Below are 20720 nucleotides of genomic sequence, written 5' to 3'. Positions count from 1 at the left end.
TGAGAAACCTTGCCCTGCAGTATCAGTTCTTTAAGGGCCAGAGCCAGCTTTATAAACCCAGCAACTTAGACAGGGCCATAGAAGATGCTCATTAAATATTGGATGAAAGAATAAACATTTCCCTTCTCAATGCCTTCATACTTGAAAGTATACTCTTATGTTTTATTCAGTCACTTGTGAATGTTGCTAATTGAACCTTCATTTCTCTTCACCCTCTGTTAGGCTTCTTTTTGCTGATCTTCTAAGTGTTTTCAAAAAAATGGGAAGATTCTAAAACTAACTACTGTGTAATAATTGATTACTTCTTTCTCCTCTAAGTTATTTACTTGATGAATTTGCTTCAGAAAATAGGAAATTATTCAGTAGGAATGGAGAAGTATAGATGAGTCAGGAGAAATTCAAAAAAGATTGAGATTCATATATAAAAGAGGTCAGAAGTTGTTTTCCTAAAGTTTGACTAACTCAGAATATTAAAGGGCTTGGGCTAGTACCAGATAAAGGAGAGAGAAGTATATTTTTGGAATTACAGGAAGATCATTGAAGTAGTATTTTACATAGCTAGGGTTCTTGGAGATCTAAAACAGGAAAATTAAATACAAAGGAATTGCAGGCTGTGAGAATTCCAACCTGTTTGATGAGATAAATTCTCTAGTAATAGAGAATAGATAAGAATAAAATGGAGTGAATGGGGTGTAAAGAAGTAAATATATTATGCACTCTAGTTTAAGCTGTTTCTTAGCTTGACTGGTAGAAATGTGTCCAGGCTATTTTGTAGCAGTCATGCCACATCAACTTAAAAAAGTCTTCTCTCTATCCAACTGGGGAATTGTTTTGGTGTTATTCCTGTACTCATTGAAAAAATTTTAAGGGCTGATACGTAGTGAACAAAACAGACACAGTCTCTACGCTGACATCTTTTATAATTTAGTGGGGTTGAGAACTGAGGGCCTTATCTGTGATCACAAAGCTAATGTTTGGTGGAGCCAGAAGTCAAACCCAGGTGTTCCACAGCCCAAGTTCTCATCTGCTACAATATACTACTACTATGCTGTATTTAATCTCTCTGGGCTTTGGTTTCCTGATCTGCAAAATAGGAATAACAATGACATCTATCTCTAGGTATCTAGGTGTGTAGAAAGTGTCCAGTAAATGTTAAGTCTTAATATTTTCTCTTCAGAAAAAGAGTAGGATAAAAAGTATGTTCTGTTTCTAGTTCCTCCAGCTGGTGGCCCCAAATTCTCTCCATTTTTTATGCCTTGAGGATGCCCTACCCTATACCAGTCTCCTGCAGCTACCACAATCCTATTGTGCCTGTCTCTCTGAGTTACACAGAATAGAGTTTCTAAACAGTAAAGGCTTTGTGAGTCCTTTCAAGGTGACTGTGTACCATAGGGCTCATTTGTTAAAGCAACAACCAGAGCATCCACATGTCTTACATCAGGAAGCAGACCACCTGGGTCTCTTTCCAGCACAGACAAGCATAGGTTAAGTACAGAGTTCAGTCGTATTTTCCAGGTTTAATGGTGCTCCTGGTTACATGAGGGGGGAGAGCTACTGGAATGAAGTAGTGCCTTTCCTCATGAGAAGAGCTTTGGGTCAGGCTAAGTTCCTCACATTTCCATCCCCCTTCCCTGACATTTCCACTAGAACCACACCTCTGGTTGGCTGGGTAGATCGCTGTCTGGTGAATGGAAACGAGCAAAACCCACATGTAGATCATGCCATAAACAAAATCAGGGAGAAAGCTTACAGCTGAATTTCCCTTGACTTTCTTCTCTTTTCACTTTTTTTTAATGGGGTGGCATCTCTATTTGTTAAAGCGGGGTAATTTTTAATATATTTAATGCATTTGAATGAAACCAATATGAATGTCGTGTAAGAACAGAATTTTGTGGCTAGTTGCTTTTGGAACACTCTGTAACTGTGGTCTTTTACCTTTGTTCATCCTAGATATTTCCAGGTGATGATATTTTGTACTTGTTCAGTTGTCTCATATCCCTTCCTGTCAAAAAGTTCTTACTTATATCTAATGAAACTTTATCCTTAAGTCCATTTTGTTTTGTATTAGCTGCTATGGAAATAGGAACACAGGTGGTTGACACCTCCTCACCCTAACCCTCCACAGAGTAGAATTAAATGGAGTCTTATCTTTCCCTGTTCAAGGCCTTTCATCTTTCCCTGTAAGTCATTATTTCCATCTTTTTAATAATAATCTTGGCCCTCTTCTCAAATATCTTGTGCTGGGTTCACAGTGTTCTTAAAGTTTTTTTTAAGATAGGAATCAATAAGTCATGGGTATCTGGAGAAAAATCCCAATTCGCCCTCCAGAGCCTCAAAGGATCTTATGCCTGTGGCCCAAGGTCTCTTACCAGTAAGTTCCCGTGTGAACGGTACACATGGGAAAGATGGGGCTTATTTTAGGTTTTAGAGTGTAGGCATTGATTATCTTATCAGCTTCAGGATATTTACCGTGCAGCAAACATTGATAGTTGACTTTGTGCAGACACTGTGCTGAACACTAACTCTAAGCATATTGTATCATTAGTCCCCTCAAAAGCCCTGTAAAAGAGGTGTTATGAACGCAGTTTCAAAGAGGAGGAAGCTAAGGCTTACAGAGAACTGATTATTTAATCAAGATCACGGTGCTAATAAGTACCACAGGCAGAATCTGAACCCAGGTTTGTCTGATTTTCAGCTATAATAACTCTAACCCTCAGGATAAGACTTTTGCCCTGTGATTTGGAGGGATAAAAGCCATCCCCAAAATCTTTGACTCCAAAAAGTATACATTCCCCAAGAGGAGATGATCGTTTAGTTTGTAAAATCCAAGCCTCACTTCCATGTACGCAAACTCACGTGTAACACAAAGGGCACTGCAACATCCTGAAGTCAGCCATGTTACTTGTCCCCTGGACAGCTTGAATTTTTTATTTTTAAAAAGAAGTCATGCCGTGCTACATTCTTTGGCTTTATTTGCTTTGGTAAACAAATACGCTGGAATTTGATATCTCCCCAAAGCTGCAGCACCTCCTCACTCCACCTTCCTCTGCTACCCCCCTAAAGAGGTGTGGCATTGTCCCAGCCCAGTTCAGTGTTGACCTCTCTGAGACTGTCTCCACTGCTGCCCAGGAGGCAGCATGCTTGTTCTCTCTCTGAAACCACAAGTATCTAAGCTGTATCCTTTTGCAGAGTACTTGGGCTCTGTTTCTTTAAGTTCTGCACTTTAAAGAGAAGAATAGTTGATACTGATGCCACAGGTAGCTACAGGTAGCTACTGCTGCTGCTGTAGTTATCTTGAACACACTGCAATTTGGGCATCAGGAATGATACAGCCACCTAGATTTAGATGCATCTCCTTCTTAAATGTCATTTTCCAAACTCCAGCATTATCATCTCCAAGAAGATCATTTAATTTTGTCTGCTTTCAGCTTTGTTTACTCTACTTGCTACCTTAAAAGACTTATATACAAACTGTCTTGGACGCCTGGGACTTCTGCCAAATCACAAGCGTGCACTCTCTTGCTCTTGCGTGCTCTCTTTCTCTCTCTCTAGCCTGCAACAAAAAAAAGAGAGAGTAAATTCAACCTCATGACCCCTCCTTCTAAGCCAAGGTTGGAAGAGCCAGGCTTCATAAATCTCCCTTGATTGTTGATGGTGTGGAGGGAGTGGGGGAGGGGAGATGAAGAGAAGTTAGATGCCCAAAAAAGGCATTGTTAAGTCAAAGGGAAGTCTTGCACGCATGCGCGCCTGACCTGTATGTCAGCTTCTGTGCTGGGAACATCCAATTATGTAAAAAGGAGTACTCCTTATTTGGAATTAGAGACAAAGGGAGGGGAAGAGGCGTGGGGTTATAGCAGTCTAAGCCAAGGAGTGAATCCAGCCTCTCTAAACTGTTCATGTCCGAAAACAGAAGAAACTTGACAGTATCCCTGCATGCATCAGAATCAGGTTTAGGAAACTGGACAAGTACGCAGGTGTAGATGGGGTTGGAGGGAAAGAAGAGAGATGTACTGTGCTCCATTGATGGTAGAAGCTTTTGGGCAGGAAGACCCAGCCAAGGTAAGGGGTGAGATGATTATGGAGTCCTGATGTAGAGTGAAGGAATGAGAAGAAGCTGGATCAGTTCCATGCCTGGATGCCCAGAGCAATGCCACAATAAAAATATGAGCCAGGCTAGCAGTAGAGTACACAAATGCCACGTCCCGTGGCTCTGCCCTCCCCGTGGCCCCGAAGATGGCATCAGACTCTGTGTCAAAAGGGCAGCAGACACATTCCTGGCATCTGCGTCAGGATTTCTTAAAGAGTGAGTGTGTATGTGTGTGTGTTTAGGGCATGTGGGAATGGAATAGCATGGCAAGAAGAGTAGGGAAAAAAGAAGAAGGTTCTGTGATCTGTGGGCAAAGGAGAGTAGAAAAGTATGTGAAGTCAGGATATAGTATATAGAGAGGAAGAGGAAAAGAAAGAATGTGTCAAGTTTAAGGAGTCCAACAAGGAGTGGACCCAGGAGAAAATTAAATGGCAAGCTCTGGACCTTATGCCAGGCCAGGGAATTATTTTCTTAGAAAAGAGGTTTCTCTACAAACTGTCTCCCAGGAAAGGTTGGAGGAAGGTTTGTGGACAGAGTGTGGTGCCGTTGGAGAGTGCTGCACTATGAGGTGGAACCATTCATCTTCCTTAAAGACAATTGTGAATGGATGACTACAAACTTTTTTGCCGCCTCTATTCTCTTAGGTCACTCCAGAATGTTAGGTGTTCTCTGGGTAGAGTCCATTCAAGGACCTCTTTCTCGGTGGGCATATCTAAGTAGCAGATGGCTAAAGGGTCTTTCTGACATTGGTTACATCTTAAGGGAAACTCCAGGCCTGCCACCAAAAGGGCACACGCAATTGCAGCAGGAAAGGAACTGACATTAAATACTAACTATACCAGCTAAGCAGCTGTGTACTCTGTGCACTAATGTGCAGTGCAGTTCTGAGATAGACAGATATTCAGATTGAATAACCTTCTCAGAATCATAGAGCTAGTAAGTACCACACTCAAGATTTCACTTAAGTCATCCTGGCCTCAAAGCCCAGGCACTTTCTGCTACTCCATGCTGCCTCCCCACTGTGCAAGCTTTCTCGCAAAGCACTGGTCACTAGAATTGGCCTCACTTGAAAGTCCCTGTGCCTTAGTCCCATCTAATCTCTCTTGCTTTCCGTCCAATTGGCCTCAGGGACACATGTATATAATGGTAGCATATAAATTCATTTCAATCTGCATATTCTGATTTTATTCTTAAAGCACTCTTAGATCAAAGACTGTATAATCTCCTTTAGGTATCTCTATTCTACATCCTATTACCAGTCAGAAAAAGATTATCAGAGTTAAGATTTAGAGTTTCTCAGGAAACACAATTTACAGTTTCTTCCTTTGCCCCTAAACTTCTCAGAAAATCATCTCAAACTAAGTTTTCGTATTTTCCTGTCAGATTATTTACTGGCCCTCTGATTATCAACTCAGGCTGTTTTTAGAGATGCTGAAATTAATTTTTTGCAGTGACGTGCTTTGTTCAGGTTGTGTTGTGCTTCCTTGGGGAAAAGGAAAGCTGCTTGTCCCACGCTTCTTCCACAAGACCTTGACAAAAGGAAGCTCTTGACTTCTATAGACTGGGCCCGAATGGGCCCCAACAGTCTCTCCTAATATATGAGTGGCCTCCCTGTCATATTTCTTAGGTGTCACTTATTCTACACCCATCTTAGGATAAAGACATCATGCCTTCCCTGTCATGTACTGTTAGTTTCTGCTTGAATACATCTTATGGTTATAAAAGGTAGGTGGTAGCTTACTGGTTATGTGCCTGCGCACAGGTGTTCTTGCACTTCTGTGTGTGATGCACGTTCTTAAATTCTCATACACTCTAACAGAGATACAGAATTGATCATTGTAACAGTTAAGAAACAAACAGAATATTGTGAGGTATTTAAACCTTAGAACCTTTTTTTCAGATCAAATTATTGGCATCTCTTGCCCATCTGTAACTGCAAATAGGAATCCAAGACAGTTTTTGAGGACTGTTTCAGACTGTAAGCATCTTATCTTATTCACCATTCTATTGTAAGCACCTAGCTCTATGCATGGAAGGCACTTAAATTTGTGTCAAATGAATGGACCTCACATGCCATTCCAATTTAATCTGTCCCTCTGCTTATCACTAGTGAGAACCTGAGGAGTTCCTCAGCAGTGCTGGGGGACAAGAAAGACAGATGTAAGCTGTCTCTCTCACATCCCTCCCCAAGCTCTTTAAAGGACAACTCCAATTTCCAGAGCTGTGGTTGGGCCTGAGCAAAGAGATTTTTCCCTTGAGCCCTTTAGGCTACCTCCCATTCTGGTGGCACTCTCGTTTCCAAAAGAACACAGTGCCACCTGCCGTCGTGGGCCACACACTGTGAGTCCCGGTCTAAGCTTGCCCTCTCTGGAAGCGTCTCATCACAGATGTGCCTTCTCAACCTCTTTCCTTCCACATGGTGAAGTAAGAATTTGGGCTTTGAATTCAAACAGATCCGAATTCAGATTCTGCTTTGAAGCTTACTATTTGTGTGACTTAAAATAAGTCACTTAACTTCCCTTTGCCTCAGTTAGGTGATAACGTTGCCTAGCTCATGAAGTTGGTTGGAGGATAAGAGATAATAAACGAAAGTCTCTTGTTGCATGCCTGGCTCGTGGTAGCACTCAATAAATGTGAATTCTCATCCGTCTTTACAAGCTCCATATTCCTTTTCCTTGGGAACTCTTATTTGCTAGGGTGGTAACACATCTGATGTAGAGTAGATAATATATTTACATTTTAATGGTTTTTTGTAGAGGTCTTATAGTGAGCTTGCTTTGTGATCTGTTAAAAGAAAAGACTCTAAGAAACAGAAAGTCGTTTCTGCATCCTTCACATCAAGGTCTCTTCCTTCATATTATGTTATCTATCTCTGCACTCCATCCTATCTTACTCACGTACTTACTTAAAATCTCCCCCAGTCATATCCAGAGCAGAAACTTGCGGTTTCTGTAGAACCAGGGAACTACCCCTTAACCCAGTATTCCCAACCCTCTTCCTTTGCTTTCTAGGAAACTAATTTTATTTAGTTCTTGTTATGGTGACCTCTTTACACATAATTTTTGAAAAGTCTGTGTAAGATTTGATGCCTGTGTGTACTTATTAATTCTTCCGACCTAGTGTGGCATTGTTTCTAATTTAACGCCCTTTCAGCCTAAGACAAAACTCATATGAATCAGTTAGAAATATTGAACAATATGAGGTATAGATCATAAATACAGTAAAAAAAATCAGAAGGATTCTTGGGAGTAAGTGTTAGGTAGGCTTTATAGAAGAAAATAAGTGTTTAAAGCTAGACCTTGTAAGATAGGTATCCTTTAGACTGGTTTAGGGGAAAGAATATTTCAGGCACTGAAACATTCTTAAAGAGGGAAAGGTGCATTATTTCTACTTTTAAATAAAACATAAACTTTAAACATACTTTGAATATTTTCAACCAGCCCCTTAATGAGTGTGTGTGCGCGCCCACAAGACAGAGAGAGAGATCCTTTTGTTTTATTTGAATACATTATGGAAAGCCACCAGGCTTTTGCTGCTTGGGGGAGTTAGGACAGGGATTCTCCCTCTGGGCACCAGGTGGCGCTGCAGGTTAAACAATACCCCTTCACCTTCTTTGAAGGGGCCGTGTTTATTTTGCAGTTATGTATAGGTCTTTGCCGTGATGGTGATAGTAATCGAAACCGTTCACTGTCTTGCTCCATGATTCAGAGGCTGCTTATCTACCCTTTCCTTCGTGCCACTGACTTTTAGACGAGCCCAGTTTCTTTCATCTTTCACCCTTCTTTCCTCTGTTCTGATTGGTCTTCAGCATACACTTGCTTCTCTGACCAGTATATGCCGCCAGAAGTTGCCCCTTTGAGTGCATTCCACTCCTCAAGGACTCAGGGCTGGAGCTGATTCATTGCGAACACTTTTGACCCAGGAACCCAAAGGGAACCAGAAAGTCTACGTTGGTGAAACCAGCTAAACATCTGAAGTTGAAAAATTTTGTCAGTTCTTTCTATAAGCTAATTGGTCCTATATTCAAAGCCTTTTTGGATACCAGAGTATTAGATACACACCTCACTGCAGTAGAGATTGTCACCGCCAGATTGCACTGATATTGGGAATCTTATCAACCTGTTAAGTAATCAAGGGCATTTTCTCTTGCTTTCAGCCATGGATGGAGATCATTTGGCTCTTTCCTTATGAACTTGGTTTTGGAGACATAGCCACATGTTAATGCTTCAGTTTTGATTTCTGTCTTTAGACGTGGACATTAGACATAGACTTCACCGAGTGCCCTCTGGAGGAGCAGGCCTGTTTGGTACTGGAGCAGGGAGGGAGTAGGGGTGAATTGGCAGGAAATATACCTTAATCTAGTGCCGATGTAATTATGGCACCAAAGGTGGTCTTGAGGGGACCTTAGCCCCCCCTCCATAAACATATAATCTATGTAAACATGGTATGCTAGCTGTGTAAATACAGCTTCAAAATTAGTTCCTCAGCCACCCACTCTTCTCTCCCTCTTGTTTTCTAACCACGAGTGGTACCCCTAAAGTCACTGCTAATGTGAAGGTTCTGGAGTTGCCACTGCTTTGTCCTATATCCTTAGTATCATAATAGACAGCCTTCTATTTGGAAAGGATTTAAAATTCCACCTGTAGACAGGAAACTGCAAACAAATACCTTTGGACAGCTCTTCTACCCCAAGGTGATTCTGTTTGTTATAGTCACTTCTCCTTCTTCCCATATTCCTCCCAGTGTTTTTCTTGCTTTCTTAACTTCGACGTCTGCTTCTCATGTTTATCCTTTGTTCTCTTCAAGGCTAGTTTTATCCAACTTACTCTAGCCATTTTCACAGCATAATTTTGAACCCTGCCATGTCTGCTTACTTAGCTACAATCCCTAATTCTTCCAAATCACAGCTGAGCCTACTCTGATTCTGTGGTCTCTAGTATTTGTAGAAGTTGGGAGTCAGCCCCATCACGTAGAGCACGTACTTATCACTTCTCCCTTCTCTAGTCCTCCCTCCTTCCTCCTCTCCTCTAGTGGTGATTTTTGCCCAGAGCAGAGCCTGGAGATCTCCCTGTGGGATAAAGGCACTGGAAGAAACAGGGGGTCTGGTTATCAAGACAACCACTAAATTCCTGCCTTCTGCCCTCCTTTGTGTCTTGCTTTTCTTCCCAGTGCTCCAGCTCTAAGTGTTTCTCTCCGTGCTCTGCCCCCTACCAACATTCTTCTGAGTGGGTAGCCATTTTAATCAGCCTTCCTCTTCTTCACTCGCCTCCCTGCCCTAGGCACTGAGAAGGGAGAGGGTCAGGGTAACTACCTGGTGACTGAGAATGAGCCAGGCTTGCTGTTCACTCTGGACCAAGGAAAGAAGGAAAGAGAGGCATTCTGGCTTCTGCAGTCTCTGCAATGAAAGTTTCATTATTTAATATATGGAGGTCTAGTTTTAAGAAGGATTTTGAACTATAGTCATCAAATTACCCATAACCTCATGGGGTCTCTCCCCAGTCTTTTTAAACACAGTACAAAAATGGTTCACTGCTCTAATATTTATATCCCTGAGCCTTCTAGGAGGAAAGAAAGTTTTAGAAAAAGGAAAACCGATGCATGAAATACAAAGGATTTTGCCATCATTTAGTTCCTTGGACCTGGTAGACTTTTTTAAGAGGCTCCAGAGGAGTGTCTCTCTGACACATGGACAAACGCACAAGCACTTTCAAAAATGCTTTCATTTTTCTCATTTGATCTTGATAACTTTGTGAAGAAAGAAAGGCAAAAATTAGTCCATTTTATTAAGAAGGAAGCCAGAACTCAGTGTTTATTCAACTTTTAAGTGGTCAGGCCAGGCTGAAACCTGTTTGTGGCTTTTCAGTGTTATTTTCACTCATTACATCATACTGTGTGAGGCCTTTGTGACTCTTCTGACTACTGGGTTTATCTTTTCCCCAGGATGTGAACTAGTTTTATGCCCAACATTGGGGTGAAATTGTGATGGCTTCTTCCTGACAGTGGAATCTCTCTGGCTTGGAGCAGAGACATTTCCTGTTCCGGAGACTCTGAAGGAGTTGCTGGTTGTGAGAAAGATGTCCTGCTGCTGCTTTTACATGGGTCAGACGAACAGCAGGCAGTCACCCAAAAAGCATGACTTTGATTTTGCCTAGCTTGAAAGCCTGTCAGCCTTGACTTTTCAGAGCTGTATTGCAGTGCCTTGATAGCAGCATACTATGGGGCTGAGAAAAGTCGATCTGAAGGTCTTCAGAGGTACACTAGATTTATGTAATAAGCTTTCAAATTGGAATCCTACAGGTGTCACAATACTCAAATCTAGAACAAATTTCTGGAGATCTCCCTTTGCAATCAGTCTCATTGATCCCATGAACATAGAACCCTCAGGTGTCTCCTCCTCATTCTGTATTTGTTAGAATGGTAACCTGGCCTTTGCTTTTGGTCATTTTTTTGCCCAAACATTCTGCTACCTTCTTTTCTTCTTACTAGTTTCTTGTAATGGGTTGGAACAGAAGCTGCTCCATCCATCAGGGGCACTTCCCAGAATACAAGCGTGGCTCTCAGTCCTCATAACTCCTTTGCTTTTGTTTGACTTTCAGTCCCTTCTATCCTCTGGGCCTATTTGCCAGGAAAACTGACAAAGACGTAGGCTGCTGGCAGCTGTCTCTCTCCTCTAGGGTTTATAGAGTGTGCCAGATATGAGGCATAGCTGACCCCCTCCCTTGCCTTCCACTCCTCTTCCCTTCCAGGGGAACGCATAACCAGGAGTGAATTGCCTGGATTATTCATGATGAATTCTTAATTCCAGCTCAGCTGACTTATTACCCAGTATACGTCTTACAACATCCACCCTGCGGCTGGTGTATTGGCACAGTTTAATTTTAATATTAGCTTAAATAAAAGATTATTAGGAAAGTAAATCTGCCAAATGTTTATATAAATACATATAAAATGCAAATACAAAGGATTTCTAGATTGTCCACTCTTTTTTTAATCTCTTATTGTCCTCCTCTATACGTGTGAATGTTTAAGCTCTCTCTGCTCTTCTGCAGCTTTAAGTATTGGGGTGTTTGCTTTCCGCAGAGCTTATTTTGAGCTGTGTGCCATGCTTTTAAGACGAGTGTTTGTCCCACATAACAGCATTAATTCGTTCAGTAACTAATGTTTTTTGGTTACCCACTCTGTGTCAGACACTATGTTAAGTAATCAAAATACAGAAAACTCCCCAAATTCGTACCCTAGGAAGTTTAATCTGCAGTTGGAGGTGCAGTCTTATAAATAAGGAGTTAGAACATACAGTTAGGACTTTTAAAAGAACTCTATGTGTGATTCAGAGAAGGGGCTAAGTAATCAGAGGTCAGGGAAGGCTTACAGAGGAGTTGACATCTGAGAGGATTTAAAGGATGAAGGGAAGTTGAGAACAGACGCTGGAAAACAGAGCGTTGAAGGCAGAGCAGTAAAACAATATGGCATGTTTGTGGTACTCAAAGAAGTCAGGTATGATTAGGAATACATGATGAGCAACAAGAGTGGCCAAAGATTACAGTGACAAGTTTAACAGGTGCCAACTTATACAGACCCCTTGTGAGTCATTCAGAGAACATAGTTTGTCCCCCGTTTCATGGGAAACCATTTACAAAATTTAAACAGATGGTGACATGATCAACTTTGTAATTTATAAAAATCACTTAAGTAGTGCTGTGGAGGATTAATTGAAAGCGCTAAAGTTAGAACCAGGGAGACAAATTAGGAAAGAGTTGAACTGATAGAAATGAAAGGTAATGAGGAGCTACACTAAGATCATTGCTGTAGAGATGGCAAAAGAGTGATGAACTCATGAGATATTGAGGTGGTGGGATCAACTAGCGTTGTTTTTGTTGTTAGTACCATCAAGTAGATTCTGACTCCTAGTGACCCTGTGTGTCCAGCAGAGCGGAACCCTGTCTGGTCTTTTCTCGCCATCCTCTCTCCTTCCAGTGCTGTATCAGACAATGCTCCAGTGCTATTCATAGGGCTTTCATGGCCAATTATTTCGGAAGTGGGTGGCCAGGTCCTTTTTCCTAGTCTGTCTAGTCTGGAAGCTCTGCTAAAACCTGTCCACCATGGGTACCCTGTTGGTATTTGAATACTGGTGGCATAGCTTTCAGCATCTGTGCAACATGCAGCCACCACAGTATGACAGCCAACAGATAGTGACGTGATTCCCTGATCAGGAAACTAACCTGTACTGCAGCAGTGCGAGTGCCGAATCTGAACCATGATGCTATAGTATAACTGGTTATGTTGAGAAAGTATTTATTCAACAAGAATTGGTCTGGTGTTTGCTAGGCCATTTAATTTCTGTTTTCTCCATCAAGGAAAATGGTCTAACAAGAAGAATTGAGCAAGCATGATTAAATTAGAATTGAAGACTAGGATGGGAATGAAAATAGTAACAAGAGAACATATAACCTCTTTTAAAGCCCATGTACCCCACCCAGATGAATTATATTCCATGGAACTGAAATAATTTATATTTTTTGCTGACAATCTAAGATCATTAAGAAAATTGCCATATGGAGATGTGTTGGCTTGGAAATGGACAAATTCTTGCCTTTTAAAAAATGGATACAGGGCCGGGCCTGTGGTGTGGTGAAGTGTGTGCACTCCACTTCAGTAACCCAGGGTTCACAGGTTCACGTCCTGGGCACAGACCTAGCGTTGCTCGTCCAACCACGCTGTGGCAGCATCCCAAAAAAATAGAGGAAGATTGGCATAGATGTTAGATCAGTAACAATCTTCCTCAAGCAAAAAGAGGAAGATTGGCAACAGATTTTAGTTCAGGGCCAGTTTTTCTCACCAAAAATAAAAGGATACAGATTATTGATCGTTACGTTCATCTCTGGAAATTTCTGAAGCACATTATTAAATAGATGTTTTGCGAACACTTGGGCAGGGAAATAATGAGCCCTAGAAACCACTATCTGTTCAGTGGGAACGTGCACTGTCTGATTAGTATGGTTTCTTTCTTTAGCAGGATTATTAGACCATTAAATAAAAGGAATGCAGCAGTCATTACATTGTATGTGGATTTCAACAAGCTTTTGCCATATTTTCATAGTATCCATATGGACAAAAATGGATGTACATGGCCTAGACTGTAGTACTTTTAAGTGATTCATGGCTAGTTGAGTATTGTTAACCCAACGTTACCGAGCAGTGGGCTTGCTATGCTTGCCACAGTCTGAGGCAGTTAACCACAAAGAGTTAGAGATCGAGAAAGGAAGCTTTTATTCAATTAGCCAGTGTAATCTGAAGATGGCAGACTAATGTCTCAAAAAACCATCCTAAAGAATCACAGAATCTCGAGAGAGTTATATAGGGAAAATGGGCAGTAAGGAGGGGGTTTAGAAATGTCAGCCTTCAAGCATGGACTCCGGGGTCCTTCATTGTTCTTTTCTTCTGTCAGTGATGAGGAACATCCTACAGGTGTTCCTTATTCCTGGAGGCCTTCTTGTTCCTTGGGAAAATTTGTTGACATTGTTAAGGGCAAAGCTATCAGAGTACCTCAGCAGGGGTATGTGCACAGGATCAGGGCTGTAAAATCATGAAAGCATATAATAATTTTTAATAATTTCTTGCTAGAAAGGTTTTAACTAGGAAAGGGTCATTTGGTGTGACCAGATGGCCTCACTTATGTTCACTTATACCAAGAGTGTCTAATACATGGATGTCAACCTGGAGGAAAGTTTCTATGATAGAATGTTGCTCTTGTTCTTATTCTGTTCAATGTTTCATCAGTAAATTTGTAACTAACTCTAATCTCAGAGGTATAATTAATACTTTGGAAGACAAAAATCAAGATTCAAAAAGATTTAGAAAGATTAAACTGATAGTCTAAAACCAACAAGATGAAAACTAATAGAAACAAATATTATAAATCATAATTTAGATTTTTTTTTTTGAGGAAGATTAACCCTGAGCTAACATCCACCACCAGTCCTCCTCTTTTTGCTGAGGAAGACTGGCCCTGAGCTAACATCCGTGCCCATCTTCCTCTACCTTATATGTGGGACGCCTGCCACAGCATGGCTTGGCAAGTGGTATATAGGTCCGCACCTGGGATCCAAACTGGCAATCCCCAGGCCACCAAAGTGGAATGTGTGAACTTAACTGCTGCACCAGCAGGCTAGCCTCAGAATTCAGATTTTTAAAATATTGCGCAGGTATAGAAGGGTAATACTGGACTTAACAGAGGGGCGTGTGATTTTTTGTTGAAGTCCATATGTGGACTTAGGGTTCTAGTTGACTGCAAATTCAATATGAGTCAGTGCTTTGATGTGCGTACCCAAAAAGCCAACACAGTCTTCGACTACATTAATAGAAGTATAGTGTCTGGATCAAGGAAGGTACTAATCCTCTGCATTCTTTGCTGATCAGGGCACATCAGGAGATTGTGTTTGGTTCTGAGCACTCCATTTTGAGAGAGAATAACAAAGCAGCACACACGTAGAGGATGGAACCAGGATGAGGAATGGTTCATTTCTCTCCATTCATCAGGCATTTATTGAGTGTATTCTGTGGGCTCCACTTTGAGGTTGGTAGAATCAAGGATGTAGAGCTTGTAGAAGAGACTTAGGGGAGACGTAGTAGTTGAATTTAAAAATGCAAAGTGTTGTCTTTGGGGAGAGAGATTTGACTTAGTAACTTTAATACCTTCTGTTAACTCCAGAGGAAGGAGTAGGAGCAATGATTAGAAGTACAAGGAGACAGATTTTCAGTGCCAATATTTAAGAAGCATGTCTAATGAATTGAAATTAGCCTTTTCAGGAATTAAGCAACTTTCCCAATGTCACATTCCTAATTGGTGGCAGACCTAAGATAAAAGCCCCACTTTCTGGATTCACAGGCCAGAACCCTTGGCTATACCATGACGTTACCCAAGGATTGGGAGGAGGTTAGACAGGCGTACCGGCTTTCCTTCCAACTCTGAAGTTGTGTGTTCCTCTAAGCCTCTCACTATGAAGTGCCCCTTTCTGGTTCCCAGTGTTCCCATGTGTGAATTGCTGAGATTGGAATAGATAACCTCTAAGGTTCAACAGATGATTTCTTTAACTCCTTTCCTTGAGTAAGAATGCTTCAACTCTTAATGCATATTAATTTTATCTCTGTAACTTGTCCACCCCTAATGAAAAACAAGAACTGTTTGTGGCTGATATAAAAATATGGAACTCAGATTCTTAAGTTGTGGTGTATAGTGTTTAGTTTTCCCTTGAAGCACATGTTTTAAAGATGTGGATCCATGATTTAAAACATGAAAGCAAAAATCAAAGAAGAAATTGTGTAGACTCTGTAAGCTGTTTTAGATTTCACAAGTCATTGGGAGAAAGAGACAGGAGTTTCTTGCCCTTGAGGTTCATTTCCTCCACATTCTTTTCCCAACACGGGACAGGAAAGGATGGTGACCCAGATACACAGTCAGAGGGCAACAATGCTGAACTTTCTCAGACACCACTGACTATCCTGGGTCTAGCTAGTTTTAGGACTGAGAAGCCTAGAACTGAGAGCTGACAGGGAGGAACTGTCTGTAAACACATGAAGGGGCCATGGCAGGAAGGCGGAGGCCTGGGAAAGGAATCAGAGGGAAGAGAAGTATTACATTTATCAGGTGTGAAATTGGCAAAAGCTCTTGTTTAATGGGAAATGCCCTGGATCCACCATCACTGTTGAGATCTCCTTTCTCTTCAGCCTGTAGATTGGGACGACTGATTGAACGAACAAATGCTCATAGTAATGTGCTAAGACTGTAGGTACAGAACACAGTGTTCATGGTTTATGCCATTATAAACATTTTACTGGGTGCTTGGGGGTGGGTGGAGGTAGGGATGTTTCCAGGCGGCTAAAAATGTGGCTTTGGCTTTTCCCCGCTTCTCTTAGAACTCCTAATTCCTTATACTATATTACCATTTTTCAAACTTCTGAAAAACTTTAATCCACAGTAAGAAATACATTTTATATCATGACCCACTATGAACACACACACGCACACATACACACGTGCCCAAATACACTTCTGATATATCCATATATACATACACATATGAGACAGAAGGGTCCCAAACCATAAGGTGCATTTTTATATTTTCTATTCTAATCTGTTTTCTGTTTAGATGTTTTTAAATATTGTCGCAAGCCACAAAGCTGATTACATGGCCTCTGTTGCTGTTCAGCCCACAATTTGAAAAATACTGTGCTACGTCTACCAGTTTTAAAATGATAGTGAAAGTGGCCTGACACATTGTATCCAAAAGACCCTAAGTCTAAGGTAGTGATTCTCAACTGGGAGCAATTTTGTCCCTCAGAGGATGTGTGGCAATGTCTGGAGACATTTTTGATAGTCACAGCTGGTATCTAGGGGGATAAGGAATGCTGCTAAACATTTTACAATGCACAGGACAGCCCTCCACAACAAAAAATTAGTGCAAAACGTCAGTAGTGCCAAGATTGGAAAACCCTGCTCTAAGGTTAATAAAATGAGTTGACACTTCCGGTGTACTGTAGATCTATTTAGAATGATAGAAGCTTGAACCTGGTCTTCCTTTTCTCTCTCTTTTCCTTTGAACTGTATTTGTGTGGTAAGATGAGGTTGGAGCATAATCACCCTTGAGTGGTCTGCAGAGGTACAGCCCAGTGGTTAAGAAGGGTATAAGGAATGAGTCTGTTCTTTTCTTCCATTTAGACTGCACCAGACATTTTTTTTTATAATATTCTTTATTGCTCTTATGAATATTTTCTGTATTATGATTTCACTATCCTCCTCCCTGATCCTCCCCATTAAGCCATTCAGGACTCTTCCTCCTCAGCCGTAGCAGCTTTCTTAGAAGACAATGAAGGGAATTGGGCTAACTAGATTTGACATGGTCCCTAAACCTTTCTCCCCTTACTCATGAGATTTCATTCTGCTGTTTGGATGGGAAATGACCTTCTACTAACCTTGAAGTGCTGTCTTAAGCCCTAGTATTAAACTGTCTCCTTTTTAGCCACTGCTTCATTCCTCTATCTGTAGCTATTTCAGACCAGGTTCCTTTGAACATGGACTAGACATGTACTCCCTCTGTAGTGGAAAGCTCTAATCTCCGTATCCTCCCTCCTTCCATGTCTGGCATCAGAGAAGCTCTTGAATGTCTCAGTGTCAATCTGCTGTTGCTCTTTTCTCATTTTATTGGCTGTTTCTGGGCCCCCTGGAAAAGCTCCCATGTCCTCTGAGTCATTCAGAGACGGCCTGACAGAACAGACCTGGTTTGGCTTTTTTTCTTCTTCTTTTCTTTGGGAAAAAGGTAGGATGGTAGACGGCGATATCTCTAAATCAAATATCAGAACTAGAATAGTAGTAGAAAATAAAGCCAATGCTATTTGAGGCTGTTCTCTACCACATTTATTTTAGCATATTTACCTCATGTGTCTTGTATTACATAAACATTAGCGTTTGTATTTAGTAAATAATTTCTTATAAATAATTTATAATAAATAGAGGGATATGTGTGTGTATCCACCTTGAAACTTTAGAGTTCTATTAGCTTAAAAGTAGTGGTACCAACAGATTCCAGAAACTGATGCTGGAAAACTTCCTGTGATACATTGGACTTGAGATACATAAATTCCATTCCTTTTGCTTCAAGAGAGCTATAGGGATGCAGATTTCTTTTTAACCTTCCCACTCCTGGGTTAAGAATAGAAAGACAACATGTGGGATAGAGAGATGAAGGGAACGAATAAGGAGAAGTCAAAGCATCAGTCTCTCTTTTAACAGTCCAGTGCCTAATCTCTTTGCTTTCTGTGCTCTAGCTCAGTTTCAGAATAAATCGAGCAGTACTAAGAGAGTTAATAATGTTAGATAAAGTGCTGGTAGTGTGTATGAAGCTTCACTCTAGAGGATGATAGAATAAAAGGAAGAGAAAATGGAGATGGAAAGGAGAGAAGAGATTATTGGATGAAGACATCCCCACTCTCTTCATTGTTACCAGTCATTGGTTCTATGCTAGGTGATAGGCAAGGCAAATTATACAAAATCCCCAAATCTGGCCATTTGCTGCTTAAAAAAGGCTTTGTGTGTAATAATAAAGCATGCTTTAGAGTTTTGTTATGTTATATGAAGGGCAGGGCAGTTTGGGCCATAGAGGTAGTGGTGGTGGTTTTCTTGGTTTGGGCTCTATCATCTTTTCCTTCCAGATTAGGATGTTCATCACTCATGACGAGATACCATACCCCAAAAGTTCTGTGAACCACAAAGATTTGCTGCCCTTAGTCTTCTCCACAGGCTGCCAGGGGCTGGGAAATGAAAGCAGGCTAATCCCAAATGTCCAGGAGAAAGCCTGTGTTTTCTTAGGCACAGGCTTTTTGGGCAGGAGGAGAATCCCGAAGAGAGTGACTGTTTAAATCGGCCTGGAACAAGTGTGTGTGGCATCTTTTACCTTGGGGTATGAAACAGACCAAAGAGAGTGAAACTGCAGTACCTAGCGAGCAGAAGCCCCTTTCTGAACTATTTCTTCTCTTTAGACGTGAAATTTGTTTTATTTCTGCCAGTTTCCACAAGTCCTGTTTCTTATTTCTAGGTTCTTCTGGTGATCAGTTCTGTGCCTCAAGGTTTACAGTGCTTGACAGTGTCTTTGTTTTATCAGCAGCTGATATTTTACTCGGAGATTTCAGTCCTCTTTGTCAATTAGTTCTGCTTAGCTCCCACAACTTGATTGGACTCACTCTCACATCATCATCGTCAAGGGCTTATTTTTATATTTTTAAACTTTGATTTTTCTTCCCAACTTTCCCATTTAGTGCTTGATAAGTTGTAATCCTGTGGATTTGTATAAATTTATAAATTCATATTTTGCCACATGCTAAAATTTGTTTTGGACCCAGCTTGTGTGCTTGTGTCACTAAGTCACCATGGAGAGAACAAAGAAGACGTCCTTACCATAATGCAGTGTTAGATCTTGTTCTCTTGGAGTGAATTAACATTAATTCAAAACACTTAGACTCTTTTATCGTAAGACATGCCCAGAAGATGACCAGGGTACCCAGATTTGCTGTTCTATCTTATGCTTAGACTAGGAATGGTTGAGAGGACACTGAAATACCTTTGAAAAGTTGAGTCGCAGGCATTAATTGGCTCCAGAGGACAAAAGTAAGGGCATACTGGCTTATTATATGCGTATGTAAATGAGAAAGTGAGCTAGAACTAATTCTAGCTGGCGTTCTTGTTTAGGAGTCTCCTGGCTCCTTGGGGGACTTAAAGATTTTGGTTTTCAAGACCTTGCCCCTCTCCCTCAGATCACTTAGATGAGACCCAGGCATGCATCATTCACCTTAGCAGAAGTCACACAAGTATATGTGACTTGAGGTGTAGAAGAGAAAACTTGGGTTAAGAGAGTGAGGTCACTTGATTCCCTGCAGAGAACTTGATCAGGTCATTGCATCCACCTCCTTTGGTGACCCTCTTCTATAAACAGGAACAGGAATTCTTGCTACTGGATCCCTTTCATCAGGCGTCTTAGGCTCGCTGAATGAAAAGCCCTATAAAAAGGAGATGCAGCGCTAATAATAACAAATACGATCGTGATGGCTATTTTGGGCAAGAGCAGCTTTGTGCCGCTCTTGATCTCCATCGATGTCTGCCATTCTTGCCCTGCCATTACCTTTCAGACTTCCTATTCTTAGAATCATTTGTGAGCCCTGGGCTTGGGGGATTGCAGCCCCCAAGGCTGGAATGCTTAGCTTGAGTGGAATGCAGACTGTCTGGCAGAGTGGAGGTTAAATAAAGTTTGCCTTGGCAGCTCCCTCTGCTCTTGGATGGGCGACAAGTAACTCCGTTATAGGAGCAATGGCATGAGCTTCCATGTGGTGTAGGACCAAAGAGTCTTCCATGCATGTGTAGAAGTGGTTGACGTCTGTCCTTTATAGTCACAGCCATGCCAGTGTCAACTGGGGTACATACTAAGGAGGCCTCAGCAGTCCTGAACCTCAGCCGGTAACCATATCACTGAAAACATGCAGGGACAAATAAAGAATAAGGTTGAAATGCCTTGCAAGAACTGCAGATTTACTGTATCTGCCCCCTCAGAGTTATTGACTCATTTTTGAAAGTAAGACAAATGGGAAATTTTTTGTTGTAATAAGAACAATTGTCAGTCAATCAACAAACATTTCTTGAGCACCAAGCACTGTGGGAATTTTTTTTAAAGTATAAGACATAGAACTCTTGTGTCGCTTATAATTTAGTTGGAAAAGTAAAGCTATAAACACATGAGAAAATAATTCATATTTCAAAGTAAATACCAGTTCCAAAGCTGTGCTGTAAAACTAAGTGCCAAAGGAAGTCCAAGGGAAGAGAGAGCACTTCTAGCTGGAATGGTCAAGAAGGCTTCGTGAGGAAAGGGGCTTTAAACAGGTCTTGCCAGAAGGGTAGATTTCTGCTGCTGGAGAGGAGAGGGCCTTGTCGCTGAGAGGACTGTTATGAGCAAAGGGCACATGTGGGAAATCCTCAAGACAGGTCATGGGGACTTGAAGACCAACTGGATTTGTGTAAAATCACCAAACCCTTAACCATAAAGGCTATGTGCACATGTTACTGGGAAGTTACAATGCTTCCCACTGGAAAAGA

General features: G+C 41.3%; 1 protein-coding gene across 5 annotated transcripts in view; it reads left to right on the top strand.

Moving 5' to 3' along the window:
* The window catches only part of SNX19 (sorting nexin 19), a 57779-nt gene that overhangs the window by 16060 nt on the left and 20999 nt on the right, over positions 1–20720 (top strand). The window lies entirely within an intron of this gene.

This window comes from Equus caballus, chromosome 7 (genome assembly GCF_041296265.1).
Source record: "Equus caballus isolate H_3958 breed thoroughbred chromosome 7, TB-T2T, whole genome shotgun sequence".
NCBI classification, from domain to species: Eukaryota; Metazoa; Chordata; class Mammalia; order Perissodactyla; family Equidae; genus Equus; species Equus caballus.
This window is presented reverse-complemented; position numbering and strand designations above follow the sequence as displayed.